The sequence below is a fragment of the Gossypium arboreum genome, chromosome 1 (genome assembly GCF_025698485.1).
Source record: "Gossypium arboreum isolate Shixiya-1 chromosome 1, ASM2569848v2, whole genome shotgun sequence".
Lineage (NCBI taxonomy): Eukaryota > Viridiplantae > Streptophyta > Magnoliopsida > Malvales > Malvaceae > Gossypium > Gossypium arboreum.
The window spans coordinates 3,927,695-3,946,446 of NC_069070.1; the positions used below are offsets into that span (position 1 = coordinate 3,927,695).

An 18,752-nucleotide genomic window follows, 5' to 3' on the forward strand; every position below is an offset into this window, starting at 1 on the left:
ATTAGTATTAAGTAAAAGATATTTATATAATGAATAGGTTAAAGAAAGACAGAATGTAATAATATATGTGTATACAAATGTAAAATAGATATTGGATATTAAATAGATATTTTATTATAGCTATTATTAAGTTATTATAATATATATATATATATATATATATATATAAAGTAAAAGGAATAAAAGAAAAGAATAGAAAAGAAAGAAAGGATGAAACGAAACAGAGAAAAGAAAGAAGAAAGGAAAAAGGAAAGAAGAAAAAAAGTGAAAAATTGGGATTTCAAGGTTTGGAAGTTTAATTGGTATGTTAATTTAGCCCTTTTTACTTAATTTTGATGTTTTAAAAGTTTTGGAGCAAAATTTTGATGAAATTAAGTTGATATTTTGAAAGTTATTAGATTTCTAGATAATGTTCATGTTGAGTAAAATGATGAAATAAGGGTTAAATTGATAGAAATTCAAGTTAGAAATGAAATAAGGATTGAATTGTAAAGTAATTCATAAGTTTTATGTTGTAGAGACTAAATTGATGAAATTTCGAAATTAAAAAAATATGCTGGAAATTTAATAGTTAAGTATGAGTTTGGACAAAATTTGAGTAGAAATGAAGTATGAATTGAGATAGAAAAAGTAAGTGAATTTAGTTAAGATTAAATTGAAATTAAAGTAGAAATTGAATAGAAATTGTATTAATTAGATATAAATTAGTAGTGAATTAACGAATATGAATTGTTTTAATTCTCATAGCTAACGTTGTCTCAGGAAATCTCGGCTAAGCAAGGAAAAATGGCAAAGACAACGGGAGTTAGCTCGAGAAAATACGGTTTGTATTTCTATAATCTGAACTTAATACTTAAATTGTTGGATTTATTATTTTCAGATGATTATTTGAATTGGATTGAATATTGATTATATTGAATTAATTTATGAATATATGTGAATGTTTGAATTAAAATGAATATTGATGTGGAAATTGAATAATAAATATTTGTTATATTGGAAAAAATATGTAGTTGGAAGTGTGATGAAATTGATAGAAAATTGTGATTATTGTGAAATTGAATATTTATTAGTGAAAAGTGAATGGAATTATATTGAATTGAAAAATATAGTTAATTAATTAAAATATGAATTAATTGAAAAGCTGGAAAGTGAATTAAATACCCTATTAACTAGTCGGGTTAGTCGAATATAGTTGGCATGCCATAGGATATGAAAGAGCACGGTTACGTAAACTTCTTCGATCGAGGCACTTATGTGCCGACTCATCACATTCTTATTCTTACCGATTCGGCACTTTGTGTGTCGGATATTATTCTTATTACTGTTACTATTATTTTTCGGATTTGTTCGATGAGGTACTCGTACCGCATCTTTATTACTATTCTTGTTATTGTTCCGGCTTTGGCCAATGAGACACTATGTGCCGTACTGGTGTGTTGGTTGGATCCGTGTATCCGTCTAGGTCCGAGTCATGTTAATAGGGGTAAATAAAGGAACTAGAATGATCGACTGTTACTGAATAAACTGTATATCTGATTTTACTGAATAATTGACTGTTACTGGATAACCGATCAACTGATTGATACTGAATAACTGATTATTATTGAATAATTGATTGTTACCGACTGTTATTGAATAAATAATTGTTCTGATTAGCTGATTGTTAATGAATATTACTGATTGATTAATTGCTATTGAAAAATAATAAATGATTTTGAATTTAAAATAGACCAAAACATTAGTTGGAAAGTGAATGCTTGAATACTCATTGAGTTTGAATAGTTCAATATATATAAATTAATATGTTTTATAATTGTTTAAGTGTTCAGATTATAGAAATACCACTGAGTGTATACTCAGCATACGGCTTGTTTCCGTGCGCAGGTTAAGTTAAGGCTAGATTATTGAATCAGCATCCCATGCCGATCCTGAATTCGATGAGGTAAAGCATGTTGAGTATTGGTAATGGCATGTACCTAGAATGTTTTATGAGAGCCATTTAGGTTGTGAAAGTATTGATAAAATAAGTAAATTATGATTGGCAATGGTATATAGTATGAATTTGAAAATTGGAAGAAAAATTCGTAGTAATTCTCATTTAGTCCCAAATTGATTTTACTGTTCATATTGGACCGCGGGGGCCCATTAAAGGGACGTCATCTTAAAATTATGATGAGTCTGAACGTTTATATTTAATTAATGTCTGTATTGTACTGTACTGATTGGTAATGTCTCATAACCCTGTTATTTAGCTTTCATATTACTATGAGGCTATCAACAACATATGAGACAAGTCATGCTTTCATTCATAAAAGCACGGAGTCAATAACTAAACATTAATTTAAACATAAAATAAGAACATATTAAGTTAGCACAAATCAAAAACGCTAGTAGTCCGTCGCCTTTTCTTTTTCTTTCACCTTCGAGATCCCATCGTCGTCTTTAACTACGTATGATAAATCTATTTACGAAAATGGTATTAATACACAATCAACAAACACATAGTCATTAATTCAATCATGAATGTATATTTAACAATTTGGTCCCTTAGAACCTTAACATCTAAAAATTCAACATCTTTCGATTTTCTAGACCAAATTTGAATATGATTTCGCAAATATACTACAGGGACCTCATTCTATCATTATTCACTATCAACCCTTGAAATTCCTATCCCATACATTTAGGCCCCTACTAGCACATAATTTACCATATAATCTAAAACCCAACTCATGTTCACATCAACATCATCCTCTATACTTCTAACATGATCTCTACTCATCCAAATTTATACAACAAAATATATTATGATTTCAAGGTCCAAGTTGTAACGCCCCTTACCCGAGACCGTTGCCGGAGTCGAGCACAAGGCACTACTAAACTTATTTGAGCACTTAACCAAATTTAGATAATTTATATAATACTTTTCAGACAAGCTGTCCAACTGTGTCATAGTTGCTAAATAATTCATATCTCGAGTTATAAAACTCGAAATCCAAATCCGTAAATTTTCTCTGAATTTATACTCATATATCTACTTACCAATTTTTTCTAGAATTTTGGTCAAGCCAATTAGTACAGTTTATTATTTAAAATCTCCCTGTTTCAGGGTTTGACTACTCTGACCTTTGTGTATTACGAATCAGATATCTCTCTGTACAGAGCTTCAATGACTATGCCGTTTGTCTCTAATAAAACTAGACTCAATAAGGAATCTGTACATATAAAGTATGACTTCTAATTATCTTTGTAAAATTTATGGTGAATTTCCAAAGTCAGAACAGGGATCCAGAAATCGCTCTGGCCCTGTTTCACAAAAATTTAAACATCTCATAAAATATAGCTCATATACCTGTTTTGCTTCTTCCATATGAAAATAGACTCATCAAGATTCGATTCCATAATTTATTCATTATTTAATTCCATTTCTACTATTTTAGTGATTTTTCAAAGTCAAACTACTGCTACTTACGAAAACTGTTTTAGTACAAATATTGTTAACTAGTTTATAACATCTTTACTTCAATTCATTCAAACTCTATACATGCCATATAAATCTTTAAACATAAAACAAAAACTACCGGAATTGATCTGAATAGTGTGCCCTGTTGTGTTGATCCGATCTACCCACTTCACTTCAAGTCAATCTACATAAAAATATTAAACACACACAAGTAAGCTTATTGAAGCTTAGTAAGCTCATAGGCATATAAACACAAATTATATCAAATATCGTACACAATCATATATCTATTAGTTTAACTATTTCATCCTCCAAATCACAATTTCATTAATAACTCATTGGAATAATTTCCATATGGCAACTCACAATTTAACTCCCTTAGGCCCATTTCTCATTTACTTCATTGTCAAATTAGGGAACAATAAGGAATTGAGTGCTTCATTATCACATTGCCATAGTAAACCATGGACTTTCACATTGATCGCATCACACACGAAGCCATAGCCTTGCCATGGTCTTACACGGTTCACATATCATACCGAAGCCATATCCGGACATGGTCTTATACGGAATCACATTATCACATTATCTGATGCCATAGCCCACTATGGTCTTATCTGAGTCACATTATCACATTGCACCGATGCCATAGCCCAACTATGGTCTTAAACGGGCACACTTGTCACATATGTTTCAATCAACTCATCGAGGTCACGAATAGAAGCACTCAAATCCATTGTTCCTACTAATTTGTACTTTTAGTTACACATTATTCATTAGTTAATGCAAATTGATAGTATTCATCAACAATAAAATACTTTAACAATCATAATATTTTCATATCAAAACATTGAACTTTGCCATATGAACTTACCTGGACTAATTTGTAAAAGTCGTAGAAATTGAGGACTATTCTTGAATTTTCTCCTTTCCACGATTCAGTTCGTTTTCTTGATCTATAATTATAAAATCATTCCTTAATTAGCATCCATTTCAATTCTATTTCACTTCACAATTTATGCTGTTCAAATTCGAAATTGCACTTTTACCCCAAAATTTACAATTTTCACAATTTAGTCCCTTCTCAATTCACCCATCAATTGAACTAATTTTTCTCAATTAACACTTTATTTTATCATTATAAACTATTTCAAAACATTTTATATTCTTAATTTCAACAGAAACCTTCAATTCACAACTTTTTCACAATTAGGTCCTAAATATCATTTCCTATCAAAATCACTTAATAAAACCACCTTAATATAAAATTAGAACTTAAATTTCATAATAATTCATCATAAAATTCCCTTATCCATCCAGGGTAACTTCCAATTTCACCCATAAAATCAAAAACTAATGAATTCTACAAGTGGACCTAATTGTAAAAGTCATAAAACATAAAATTATCAAGAAAAGTAAGAATTAAACTCACATGATGTAAAATATGAAAAACCAGCTTTAACCAGCTTTCTCCAGACCTTCTATGGCGTTTTAGCTGAGAAAATATGAAGAAATGTCTAGATTTTTCAATTACATCATTATTTAACTATTAACTTTTATGCTATTTCCAATTTTGCCCCTTGTTCACATTGTTTTCTTGCTTATTTCATACCCAAACCGTCCAGCCATTAACCTTTGGGTCTAATTGCTCTTTAAATCCATCTTTTTAAATACTTAAGCTATTTACTCACAATTTAACAAATTTTGCGCTATTTTCAATTTAGTCCTTTTTAATTAATTAGCCATCCAAACGTTAAAATTTTCTAACGAAACTTTAATACTAACTCAATGACACTCCATAAATATTTATAAAAATATTTATAGCTCGATTTTCAACGTTGAGGTCTCGATACCTCATTTTTGACCCGTTTGACCTAATAAATTCTTTTAATTCACTAATTTCACCATTTCACAAATTCTTCTAAATTCTTACTTGACTCATAAATATTAAATTACTATCTTGTTCAATCTTATTTGTCGAATTTAGTGATCTCAAATCACCATTTCCGACACCACTTGAAAATTAAGTAGTTACAACTCTCCCCCTTTAAAAATTTCGTCCTCGAAATTTGTTACACAACAGATTTGGATATTGTGATCTCATTGACTCCTCTGTTTCCCAGGTTGCCTCCTCCACTCCATGTCGATGCCATAACACTTTTACTAACGGTTTTCGTTTATTAGTAGTTCTTTAACTTCCCGAGCTAATACTTTCACTGGTTCCTCCGAATAAGTCATATCTAATTGTAGCTCTATCTCAGTATGAGGAATCACATGTGAAGGGTCTGATCTATATCGTCTAAACCTAGATACATGAAATACATTATGGATCTTCTCAAGTTCTGGAGGCAAGGCCAATCTATAAGCTACTGGACCGATCCTCTCAATGATTTCGTATGGTCCGATAAATCGTGGACTAAGCTTTCCTTTTCTACCAAACCGTAAAACTTTTTTCCACAGAAAAGCTTTCAAGAACACACGATCACCCACATTGAACTCTATATCTCTTCTTTTCAAATCTGCATCGACTTTTGACGATCGGGCGACTTTTAAACTTTCCGAATAATCTGAACTTTCTCTTTAGTTTCCGAATTAAATCCACTCCGACTAATTTGATTCACTTACTTGACCAATACAACGGGTTCGCACTTCCTTCCATCTGAGCTTCAAGCGGTGCCATTTTGATACTAGCTTGATAACTGTTATTATAAGCAAATTCAATTTAAAGGTAAGTACCTTTCCCACCGCCACTTGAACTCAGTATACAACACCTTAACATATCTTCCAAAATCTGAATCACTCGCTCGATTGTCCATCATGCGAGGGTGAAAAGTCATACTAAATTTTAACTTAGTACCTAAAGCTTCTGTAGTTTATTCCAAAATCTCAAGTAAACCTCGGATCTCGATCGAAATAATTGATGTCGGCACCCATGTAATCTCACAATTTCGACACATATAATTCCGCTAACTTATCAAGTGAAAAATCATTACGACCGGAATAAAATGCGCCGATTTAGTTAATCTTTCTACTATCACCCAAATCGAATCTTTTTCTTGAGTCACTGGCAATCCGGATACAAAATCCATCGTCACATGTTCCCACTTCCATTCGGAATCATTACGGGTTGTAACAAACACAGAGGCACTTGATGTTCAAACTTTTACTGTTGATGATTAAACATTTTGCCACAAATTCACAAATTTCCGTTTCATACCGAGCCACCAATACATTTTTTCAAATCACAATACATCTTCGTACTACCGGATGAATCGAGTACATACTACTATAAGCCTCGATAAGATATCCTTCTTCAATTCTAGATTATTCGGGACACAAATTCTATTACGATGGTATAACATACCACTATTATCAATAGAGTAATCTAAGTTCAAATTATCCCGAACCATTTGTCGTTTCAACACCAACTTCGGATCTTCATCTTGCAATTCCGAATTCGTTGAAAGAATCTGGTTTTGTCTTTAATTCAACTAATATAGAACCATTTTCATTAACAGACAAATGAGCATTTAACGCCCGAAGAGCAAATAATGATGATTTCCGACTAAGTGCATCTGCCACTACATTTGCCTTACCCGGATGATAATCAATGATAAGATCGTAATCTTTCAACAGCTCTAACCATCGCCTCAGTCTCAAATTCAGCTCTTTCTGCGACATTAAATATTTCAAACTTTTATGGTGCAGATACACATAACATTTCTCTCCATATAGGTAGTGTCTCCAAATTTTTAAAGCAAATACTATGGCAGCTAACTCAAGATCATGTGTAGGGTAGTTCCTCTCATGTGGTTTCAACTGTCGAGAAGCATATGCTACAACTTTTCCTGACTGCATCAATACACAACCTAAACCATTCAGAGACGCATCACTATATACTACATATGGCACACCGATTCAAATTTGAGTTAACATCAGACCTCTGTCAACATTTTCTTTAATTGATCAAAACTTTGTTGGCACTCATCAGACCATACAAACTCAACATTCTTCTGTAATAATTTAGTTATCGGTGAAGCAATCAGTGAAAAATCTTTCACAAATCGACGATAGTAACCAGCTAATCCAAGGAAACTTCGCACTTCCGTAACATTCTTTAGAGTTTTCCAATTAATCACCGCTGACACCTTACTCGGATCTACCGTATACCATCAACCGACACAATGTGACCCAAGAATCCCACTTCATGAAGCCAAAATTCACATTTACTAAATTTTGCATATAACTATTTTTCCTTAATATCTGCGATACAATTCTCAAGTCTTGAGCATGCTCGGATTCGTCTTTGAATAGATCGAGATATCGTCAATAAACACAACCACAAATCTATCTAGGTAAGATGGAAAATTCGATTCATTAAATCCATAAAAGCGGCGGAGCATTTGTCAAACCGAATGGCATAACTAAGAACTCATAATGACCATACCGAGTTCTAAAAGTTGTTTTCGGTACATCACATTCCTTTACCTTTAACTGATAATACCCAGATCTGAGATTTATTTTTGAAAACAACTGTAGCATCCTTAAGGTGATCGAATAAATCATCAATACGAGGCAAAGGATATTTATTTTTAATTGTTACCTTATTCAATTTGCTGTAATCTATGCACGACCTCAATGAACCATCCTTCTTTTCACAAATAAGACAGGTGCACCCACGGCGACATACTCGGTCGATAAACCCTTTGTCTAACACTCTTACAACTGCGTTTTAACTCTCTTAATTCTGCTGGAGCCATTCTATACGGTGTCACCGATATGGGAGCTGTTCAGGAAGCACATCTATCACGAACTCAACTTCTCTATCGGTGGTAACCACGGTAATTCTTCAGGAAATACATCCATGAATTCATTTACAATAGATAGTTGCTCTAACTTTGATTCAGAACTTCGAGTATCAAGAATATAGGCTAAATAAGCCTCATTTCCTTTACGCAACAATTTACGGCGGACATAAAGGAAATCCTTCTAACCATGTCATCCAAATTTCCAGACTCAACCAAAATAATGTCTCCTGTTTGACATTTCAAACTAATTCGTTTTTCTCGACAATTCACTATTGCGTCATGTTTCATTAACCAGTCCATGCCCAAGATAACATCAAATTCCCGAAAGGGTAGCAGCATCAAATCAGCGGGGAAATCACAGCCCTTAACTTTCAGTGGACAGTTATGACATATTAAATTAACTACCACACTTTGACCTAACGGATTTGTAATTTGTACATCATAATCAGTAGGCTCAACAAATAAGTTCTTTTCAGATGCTAACATAGTGCAAATATATGATTGAGTAGACCTAGGGTCTATTAAAGCATACACAGGAACATCATAAAGATAGAAAGTACCAGCAATTACATCCGGGTCGTTGCTTCTTCTCTCGCTCGAATGGCATAAGTACGAGCGAGAGCCCTAACTTCGATCGGCTAGCGGTATCTTTCATACCCGAACGAGTAGCCCTCAGCCTTTGCTCGACCGAGGCGTCTTCCTTTTGAGGAAGAATTTTCGGTTTCTCCTCTGTTCCACTTCTTCTACTTGTAATTGGGGACAATCACGAATAAAGTGATCGGTGGCCCCACATTTATAACAAGCCCTAATTTACTTCTACATTCACCGGGTGACTTCTTCCACAATGTTGACACTTGGGCCTTTGGGTATTTTGTACACTACCCACACTAACAAAGGTCTGTCGGATGCTTTGTAATCAGATTGTCTTGGCCTACTTTTTCTGATCTTTCTGATGCTGAAGTGGCTCATTGAATTCCTCTTTAGATTTCTTCACCGGTAAAGCCGAAAATGACTTAGATGCACTTCTTTTGAAAGATTCTTTACTTCTTCTATCTCGTTGCATCTTTTTATTATATACTTCTTCAAGCTTGAGCACGATCGATAGAACAACAAATTCTCGTATCTCAATGCCCCTATCATCATTTTAATCTCATCATTAAGCCCTTCTTCAAATCGATACACATTTCTTCTTCATGGGTACTATATCTCGAGCATATTTGCTCGGATAAACAAATTCTCTTTCATATTCAGCCACCGACTTGTTTCCTGTCATAAGTCGAGAAATTCTCTTTTCTTCTTATCCGGATATCTTCTACCGACATATTTCTTCTTAAATTCATTTTGAAAAAATTCCCAAGTGATCTTCTCGGTAATTAACAATGCTTCTATTGTTTCCCACCAGTTATAAGCTTCTTCTTTCAATAATGACACGGCACATATTAAGTAATCATCTGGTGAGCACGCCATTTGCTTAAAACCCTCATTATACTTTGCAACCAATATTCACTTTAACGGGGTCATCGTCTGTTCTTCCCAAAATTCTTCACCCCATGTTTTCGAGCTTTTCAAATGGAGAACGTTTGCAGATTCAGGTTGTCGGAGGAGGTGGAGGAGCAACAAAATTACTACAGATGTTGAGATAGGTGGAGGAGGTCATGAGTCGATTTCTTTCTCGCACATTCTCATTATACCACCGATTCATGAATCCATAAATCATATTTTGAGTTCTTGTTCTCGCATCAATGAAATCGAAGCTTCACTACTTGTTCCTTGTTCGAGATTTGTACTCTGCTATTAACTTCTTCTTGCTCGGTTTGTTCGGTCTATCGACATCTTTTCAAATCGAAGATAATCTATAATAAAAACAAGGATTAGATCGGATCATACACACACTATCACGATTTATATGGCATGTAATTCTAGACACTTTTCACATCATACATATTCCGAGAATCGGCTAAACCGAAGCTCTGATACCAATAAATGTAACGCCCCTTACCCGAGACTGTTGCCGGAGTCGAGCACAAGGCACTACTAAACTTATTTGAGCACTTAACCAAATTTAGATAATTTATATAATACTTTTCAGACAAGCTGTCCAACTGTGTCATAGTTGCTAAATAATTCATATCTCGAGTTATAAAACTCGAAATCCAAATCCGTAAATTTTCTATGAATTTATACTCATATATATACTTACCAATTTTTTCTAGAATTTTGGTCAAGCCAATTAGTACAGTTTATTATTTAAAATCTCCCTGTTTCAGGGTTTGACTACTCTGACCTTTGTGTATTACGAATCAGATATCTCTCTGTACAGAGCTTCAATGACTATGCCGTTTGTCTCTAATAAAACTAGACTCAATAAGGAATCTGTGCATATAAAGTATGACTTCTAATTATCTTTGTAAAATTTATGGTGAATTTCCAAAGTCAGAACAGGGGATCCAGAAATCGCTCTGGCCCTATTTCACAAAAATTTAAACATCTCATAAAATATAGCTCATATACCTGTTTTGCTTCTTCCATATGAAAATAGACTCATCAAGATTCGATTCCATAATTTATTCATTATTTAATTCCATTTCTACTATTTTTAGTGATTTTTCAAAGTCAAACTACAGCTACTTACCGAAAACTGTTTTAGTACAAATATTGTTAACTAGTTTATAACATCTTTACTTCAATTCATTCAAACTCTATACATGCCATATAAATCTTTAAACATAAAACAAAAACTACCGGAATTGATCTGAATAGTGTGCCCTGTTGTGTTGATCCGATCTTGTAACGGCCTAATTTTCAGTGGTGTCGGAAATGGTGATTTGAGATCACTAAATTCGACAAATAAGATTGAACAAGATAGTAATTTAATATTTATGAGTCAAGTAAGAATTTAGAAGAATTTGTGAAATGGTGAAATTAGTGAATTAAAAGAATTTATTAGGTCAAACGGGTCAAAAATGAGGTATCGAGACCTCAAAGTTGAAAATCGAGCTATAAATATTTTTATAAATATTTATGGAGTGTCATTGAGTTAGTATTAAAGTTTCGTTAGAAAATTTTAACGTTTGGATGGCTAATTAATTGAAAAGGATTAAATTGAAAATAGCACAAAATTTGTTAAATTGTGAGTAAATAGCTTAAGTATTTAAAAGATGGATTTAAAGAGCAATTAGACCCAAAGGTTAATGGCTGGACGGTTTGGGTATGAAATAAGCAAGAAAACAATGTGAACAAGGGCAAAATTGGAAATAGATAAAAGTTAATAGTTAAATAATGATGTAATTGAAAAATCTAGACATTTTCTTCATAATTTCTCAGCCAAAACGCCATAGAAGGTCTGGAGAAAGCTGGTTTTCATATTTTTACATCATGTGAGTCTAATTCTTGCTTTTTCTTGATAATTTTTATGTTTTTATGACTTTTACAATTAGGTCCACTTGTAGAATTCATTAGTTTTTGATTTTATGGGTGAAATTGGAAGTTACCCTGGATGGATAAGGGAATTTTATGATGAATTATTATGAAATTTAAGTTCTAATTTCATATTAAGGTGGTTTTATTAAGTGATTTTGATAGGAAATGATATTTAGGACCTAATTGTGAAAAAGTTGTGAATTGAAGGTTGCTGTTGAAATTCAGAATATAAAAGGTTTTGAAATAGTTTATAATGATAAAATAAAGTGTTAATTGAGAAAAATTAGTTCAATTGATGGGTGAATTGAGTAGGGACTAAATTGTGAAAACTGTAAATTTTGGGGTAAAAGTGCAATTTCGAAATTTGAACAGCATAAATTGTGAAGTGAAATAGAAATCAAATAAATGCTAATGAGTAGAAATATTTTATATTATAGATCAAGAATCCAAGAAGAACGAGGAAAAGAAAAAGTTGCGAATAGTCCCAAAATTTCAATATCTTCTACAAATTAGCGGGTAAGTTCATATGGTTGAAATTAGATGTTTATTTGTGAATGATTGAAGTATATAATGTGTTATTATATACTGAATTTGTTGTGGGATTGTGTAGATTTTGTTAATGAAAGAATAAATGTGGAAATGCAAATTAGGAAAAACGCAGGATTGAGTACGTTAGTATCGTGACGTGTGATGAATTGATTGGATAAGACCATGGTTGTTCCATGGCAAAGTGTGAAACGTAGGTATGGTATCATCCATACTTGAGTTGTGAAATGTAGGTATGGTATTATCCATCTTGAAATGTGAAATGTAGGTATGGTATTATCAAATCCATCTTGAGTTAAGAAATGTAGGTATGGCATTTCCCATACCGAGTTAAAAAATGTAGGTATGGTATTTCAATGAGGAAAACCATACTGAGTTGTGAATCGTGGCATTGAGCAACGACGTACTCAATTTAAATAAGCCGTTTCCTAATTTGATTATAAGAAATAAAGAGAAGTGATCCAAATGGAAGAGATTGAGTAGTTATTCTTGTTGAGCTCAACTATGTGAATTATTATAACAATGGTTGTGAATCGCAGAAACTTTAGTAAATGTTTTGGTATTGTTTGGAAATATTATGTTTGGTAAGCATTACTTTTAACCTATGAACTTACTAAGCTTCAATAAGCTTACTTGTGTGTGTTTAATATTTTATGTAGATTGACTTGAAGTGAAGTGGGTAGATCGGATCAACACAACAAAGCACACTATCCAGATCAATTCCGGTAGCTTTTGTTTTATGTTTGAAGATTTATATGGCATGTATAGAGTTTGAATGAATTGAAGTAAAGATGTTATAAACTAGTTAACAATATTTGTACTAAAATAGTTTTCTGTAAGTAGCAGTAGTTTGACTTTGAAAAATCACTAAAAATAGTAGAAATGGAATTAAATAATGAATAAATTATGGAATCGAATCTCGATGAGTCTATTCTCATATGGAAGAAGCAAAACAGGTATATGAGCTATATTTTATGAGATGTTTAAATTTTTGTGAAACAGGGCCAGAGCAATTTCTGGATCCCTGTTCTGACTTTGGAAATTCACCATAAATTTTACAAAGATAATTAGAAGTCATACTTTATATGTACAGATTCCTTATTGAGTCTAGTTTTATTAGAGATAAACGGAATAGTCATTGAAGCTCTGTACAGAGAGATATCTGATTCGTAATACACAAAGGTCAGAGTAGTCAAACCCTGAAACAGGGGAGATTTTAAATAATAAACTGTACTAATTGGCTTGACCAAAAATTCTAGAAAAAAATTGGTAAGTAGATATATGAGTATAAATTCATATAAAATTTACGGATTTGGATTTCGAGTTTTATAACTCGAGATATGAATTATTTAGCAACTATGACACAGTTGGACAGCTTGTCTGGAAAGTGTGATATAAATTCTTTGAATTTGTTTAAGTGCTCAAATAAGTTTAGTAATGCCTCGTGCTCGACTCCGGCGACGGTCTCGGGTAAAGGGGGCGTTACAGATCTACCCACTTCACTTCAAGTCAATCTACATAAAAATATTAAACACACACAAGTAAGCTTATTGAAGCTTAGTAAGCTCATAGGCATATAAACACAAATCATATCAAATATCGTACACAATCATATATCTATTAGTTTAATTATTTCAACCTCCAAATCACAATTTCATTAATAACTCATTGGAATAATTTCCATATGGCAACTCACAATTTAACTCCCTTAGGCCCATTTCTCATTTACTTCATTGTCAAATTAGGGAACAATAAGGGAATTGAGTGCTTCATTATCACATTGCCATAGTAAACCATGGACTTTCACATTGATCGCATCACACACGAAGCCATAGCCTTGCCATGGTCTTACGGTTCACATATCATACAAAGCCATATCCCGACATGGTCTTATACGGAATCACATTATCACATTATACTGATGCCATAGCCCATTATGGTCTTATCTGAGTCACATTATCACATTGCACCGATGCCATAGCCCAACTATGGTCTTAAACGGGCACACTTGTCACATATGTTTCGTCAACTCATCAGGGTCACAGAATAGAAGCACTCAAATCCATTGTTCCTACTAATTTGTACTTTTAGTTACACATTATTCATTAGTTAATGCAAATTGATAGTATTCATCAACAATAAAATACTTTAACAATAATAATATTTTCATATCAAAACATTGAACTTTTCCATATGAACTTACCTGGACTAATTTGTAAAAGTCGTAGAAATTCAAGGACTATTCTTGAATTTTCTCCTTTCCACGATTCAGTTCGTTTTCTTGATCTATAATTATAAAATCATTCCTTCATTAGCATCCATTTCAATTCTATTTCACTTCACAATTTATGCTGTTCAAATTTCAAAATTGCACTTTTACCCCAAAATTTACAATTTCACAATTTAGTCCCTTCTCAATTCACCCATCAATTGAACTAATTTTTCTCAATTAACACTTTATTTTATCATTATAAACTATTTCAAAACCTTTTATATTCTTAATTTCAACAGAAACCTTCAATTCACAACTTTTTCACAATTGGGTCCTAAATATCATTTCCTATCAAAATCACTTAATAAAACCACCTTAATATAAAATTAGAACTTAAATTTCATAATAATTCATCATAAAATTCCCTTATCCATCCAGGGTAACTTCCAATTTCACCCATAAAATCAAAAACTAATGAATTCTACAAGTGGACCTAATTGTAAAAGTCATAAAAACATAAAATTATCAAGAAAAGTAAGAATTAAACTCACATGATGTAAAATATGAAAAACCAGCTTTCTCCAGACCTTCTATGGCGTTTTAGCTGAGAAAATATGAAGAAATGTCTAGATTTTTCAATTACATCATTATTTAACTATTAACTTTTATGCTATTTCCAATTTTGCCCTTGTTCACATTGTTTTCTTGCTTATTTCATACCCAAACCGTCCAGCCATTAACCTTTGGGTCTAATTGCTCTTTAAATCCATATTTTAAATACTTAAGCTATTTACTCACAATTTAACAAATTTTGCGCTATTTTCAATTTAGTCCTTTTAATTAATTAGCCATCCAAGCGTTAAAATTTTCTAACGAAACTTTAATACTAACTCAATGACACTCCATAAATATTTATAAAAATATTTATAGCTCTATTTTCAACTTTGAGGTCTCGATACCTCATTTTTGACCCGTTTGACCTAATAAATTCTTTTAATTCACTAATTTCACCATTTCACAAATTCTTCTAAATTCTTACTTGACTCATAAATATTAAATTACTATCTTGTTCAATCTTATTTGTCGAATTTAGTGATCTCAAATCACCATTTCCGACACCACTGAAAATTAGGCCGTTACACAAGTTCACTCAATTTCAACTATGGCTATTTGATATAAACTTAGCAATTATAAAATCTACCCTTTGAATTAGTTAAGTCAAGCTTAAGGGTATGATTTAATTACTCTAATTTTAGCGGAAATGGATGGTATAGATCATCTTGCACCACTAAGTTTAGAAAATGGCTAATTGATATTCTAGTCTTTGATTGTATTGCTATTTAAGTCCTTATGTGTTTTTTAATTTAAAAACTCAATAGCGATTATACATTTGCAATACAGTCTTTGTACTATAATCAACGATTTTCTTGACTTAATTACTCGACAATCCAATAATATATTCTTGTGCTGAATGCATTTTTTTTCTTCTGCCACGTGTCTTCCTTGTCCTATCTCTTTTCTTTTTCTTTTTTTACATTTTATAGAAATGGTTATTTTATGTTTTGGTCCTTCTATTATGTCACCAAGTGTCATCCCTTGTTCTCTTTTTTGTTACATTTTAGAGAAATGGTTAAATTTTATTTTTGGTCCCTCTATTATGTCTAAATTTGAGATTTGATCTTTATACTTTAATTTATAACATAGTTTGATCCTTATATTTTTAAAATGTTATTGATCAGTTCTAATAATAAAAATTTTAACTTCTCGATTAAAATATTACACGGTTATATATAATTTGAATGGCATATGAGATTTACAGATGAACACGTGGCTTCCTATTTCTTTTAGGCTTGCATTGCATTTTTACATTATAAGAAAATGGTCAAATTCTAATTTTAGCCCTGAACTGTGCTAAAATTTGAGATTTAATCTATATCGTTACTTTTTAACATAATTTGACCCTCTACTTTTATAATGTCATAAGTAAGTCTAAATAATTACTATTATTAACTATTTCAATCAAAATGATGACATCAATTTTTCTTAAGAACATTATTCCAACAAAAATTTAATTTGTCATGACGAGTTTTAATGGGTGTTTTAAGAAAAAAATCTTAATCAATATTTTTAACATTATTTTTATTGTTATATGACTATCAAGTATTTATGTGTGTGTGTGTGTGTTTTAATTTCAAAATGTGACACCAAAGAATTTAATAAAAGAATTTTAATAGTGGTAATAATTAGACCTAAATTTTTAATTCTAGAAACTAGAGGCACTAAATTCTTGAATGTAAATGTAGGGACTAAATTCCAAATGTAGAAAATGTTTAGGAATTTAGAGCATATTTTAACCTTCAAATTTTTACTCTATAATTTGACACAAACAAATAATAACATGAAGAATGAGCTAGGAACCATACTAGTACCTATATATTAAAGAAGGTTGAAGGACCTTCTCATGCTGACACGTGGCACATACCAACCATATTTTTCTTTTTCATTTTATAAAAATGGTTAATTTTTAATTTTGGTTCTTCTAATATGCTTAAATTCAATATTCAATCCTTATAGTCTAATTGTTAACCTAATTTGGTCTCTATATTTTTATAATATTATTAATTAGTTCAATATTTGATAATGTTATTAATTAGTTCAAATAGTTAATATTGTTAGCCTTTCAATTAAAATGTATGTTAAGAAGTTATATATAATATGAAAGAGGATTTTGAAATCTAAAAAGTAGAGAGATAGGACATTCTTCGTGCAAACATGTGGCACACACCAACCATGTTTTTTTCTTTTCTTTTTTTTTTAATTTTATATAAATGGTTAATTTCCAATTTTGGTCCTTCTAATATGTTTAAACTCAAGATTTAATCCTTATACTTTAACTTCTAACCAAATTTGGTCTCTATATTTTTATAATGTTATTAACTACTTCAATTTTTGATAATATTTTTAATTAGGTCAAATAGTTATTATTGTTAGCTTTTCATCTAAAATGTTAAGTGGTTATATATAAATTGAAAACGGATTTTTAAATCCAAAAAGTAGAGGGACCAATTGATTCATGGTTGTTTGAACCAGACTTAGAATCATGGTTGTTTGAACCGGACTGGTTGGGATATCTATTCAGAGAGAGGCATAAGATCAATTGATTCGCGAATTGGTATGGATCGGTTGAACCAAACTAAAAATTTGATTGAATTTGGTTTTTTATGATTTTTTTTAATTCAACCATACGAACTAATGGCTTGACCACTTCTACTACAACTCAGTTCTAATACAAACAAATAATCAACTAAACGCGAATCGTGGTTGAACCATACTAGTATATTATAAGAAGATTGTCCAAGTGATGTCTTTGTTTGACACCTGTTTACTAGTTTCTAACATAATGGTTATATTTCAATTTTGGTTCCTCTATTATGCCTAAATTTGAGGTTTAATATTTATACTTTAGTTTCTAACATAATTTGATCTCTATCATTTTATAATGTTATTAATTAGTCCAAATAATTAATCTTGTTAACTTTTCGATTAAGATATTACATGATTATATATAATTTGAGTGCCCTAAGAATCTTAGAGTCTGACACATGGCTTTCCATTTCTTTTGGATTTGCCTTGCTTTCTTTTAACATTATAAAAAAAAAGGGTCAAATTTTAGTTTTAACCCCTATTATTATGTTGAAACTTGAGATTTAATCTATATATTTTGATTTTTATATAATTTGGTCCCTCTACTTTTATAATGTTGTTAGCTAGCCTAAATAGTTAATATTGTTAACTATTTCAATCAAAATGCCAATGTCAATTTTTCTAATTAAGAACATTATTTTAATTTTTTTATCATGACAAGTTCAAACAAGTGCTTTTAATAAAAATTCATATCGATGTTTCCAACGTTATTTTTATTGTTATATGACTACCAAGTGATTTTTAAAATTTTAAAATATCACACCAATAAGATTAATAGAAAAATTTTAAAAATAATAACAACTAGATCTGAATTTTAAACTTCAAATGTAGATGAACTAAATTCCAACGAAATAAAGTGTAAAAAAATTAAATTAACTTTCACTCTATAATTTAATATAAATAAATAATCAATGAGGTAACAACTATACTGATATTATTTAAAGAGTCATTTGAGAAAATTTGGGATCAACCCATGCACATTGAGTGGAGTGAGTCAAGTCTCAGGGTCAAAGCATAATATATTTGACCCTGGAATCTGGTTAGAAGCCAAAGCATTTGTCACATTTTTCTTATTTTCCTCCATGTATAATAATGT

The 18,752-nt window shown here is 31.3% G+C and overlaps 2 long non-coding RNA genes across 2 annotated transcripts; one reads left to right on the forward strand and one right to left on the reverse strand.

Annotated features, from left to right (window-relative positions):
* Positions 1 to 182: 182 nt before the first annotated feature.
* LOC128289508 (uncharacterized) lies at positions 183 to 2,094 on the forward strand. Its single transcript, XR_008279203.1, has 3 exons — positions 183 to 302; positions 763 to 823; positions 1,888 to 2,094. It is a non-coding gene; the product is annotated as an uncharacterized LOC128289508 (long non-coding RNA).
* Positions 2,095 to 3,483: 1,389 nt separating this feature from the next.
* Positions 3,484 to 4,380, reverse strand: LOC128289609 (uncharacterized). Its single transcript, XR_008279303.1, has 2 exons — positions 4,341 to 4,380; positions 3,484 to 3,650 (listed from the first exon to the last, which is right to left on the reverse strand). It is a non-coding gene; the product is annotated as an uncharacterized LOC128289609 (long non-coding RNA).
* Between the last annotated feature and the right edge of the window lie 14,372 nt (positions 4,381 to 18,752).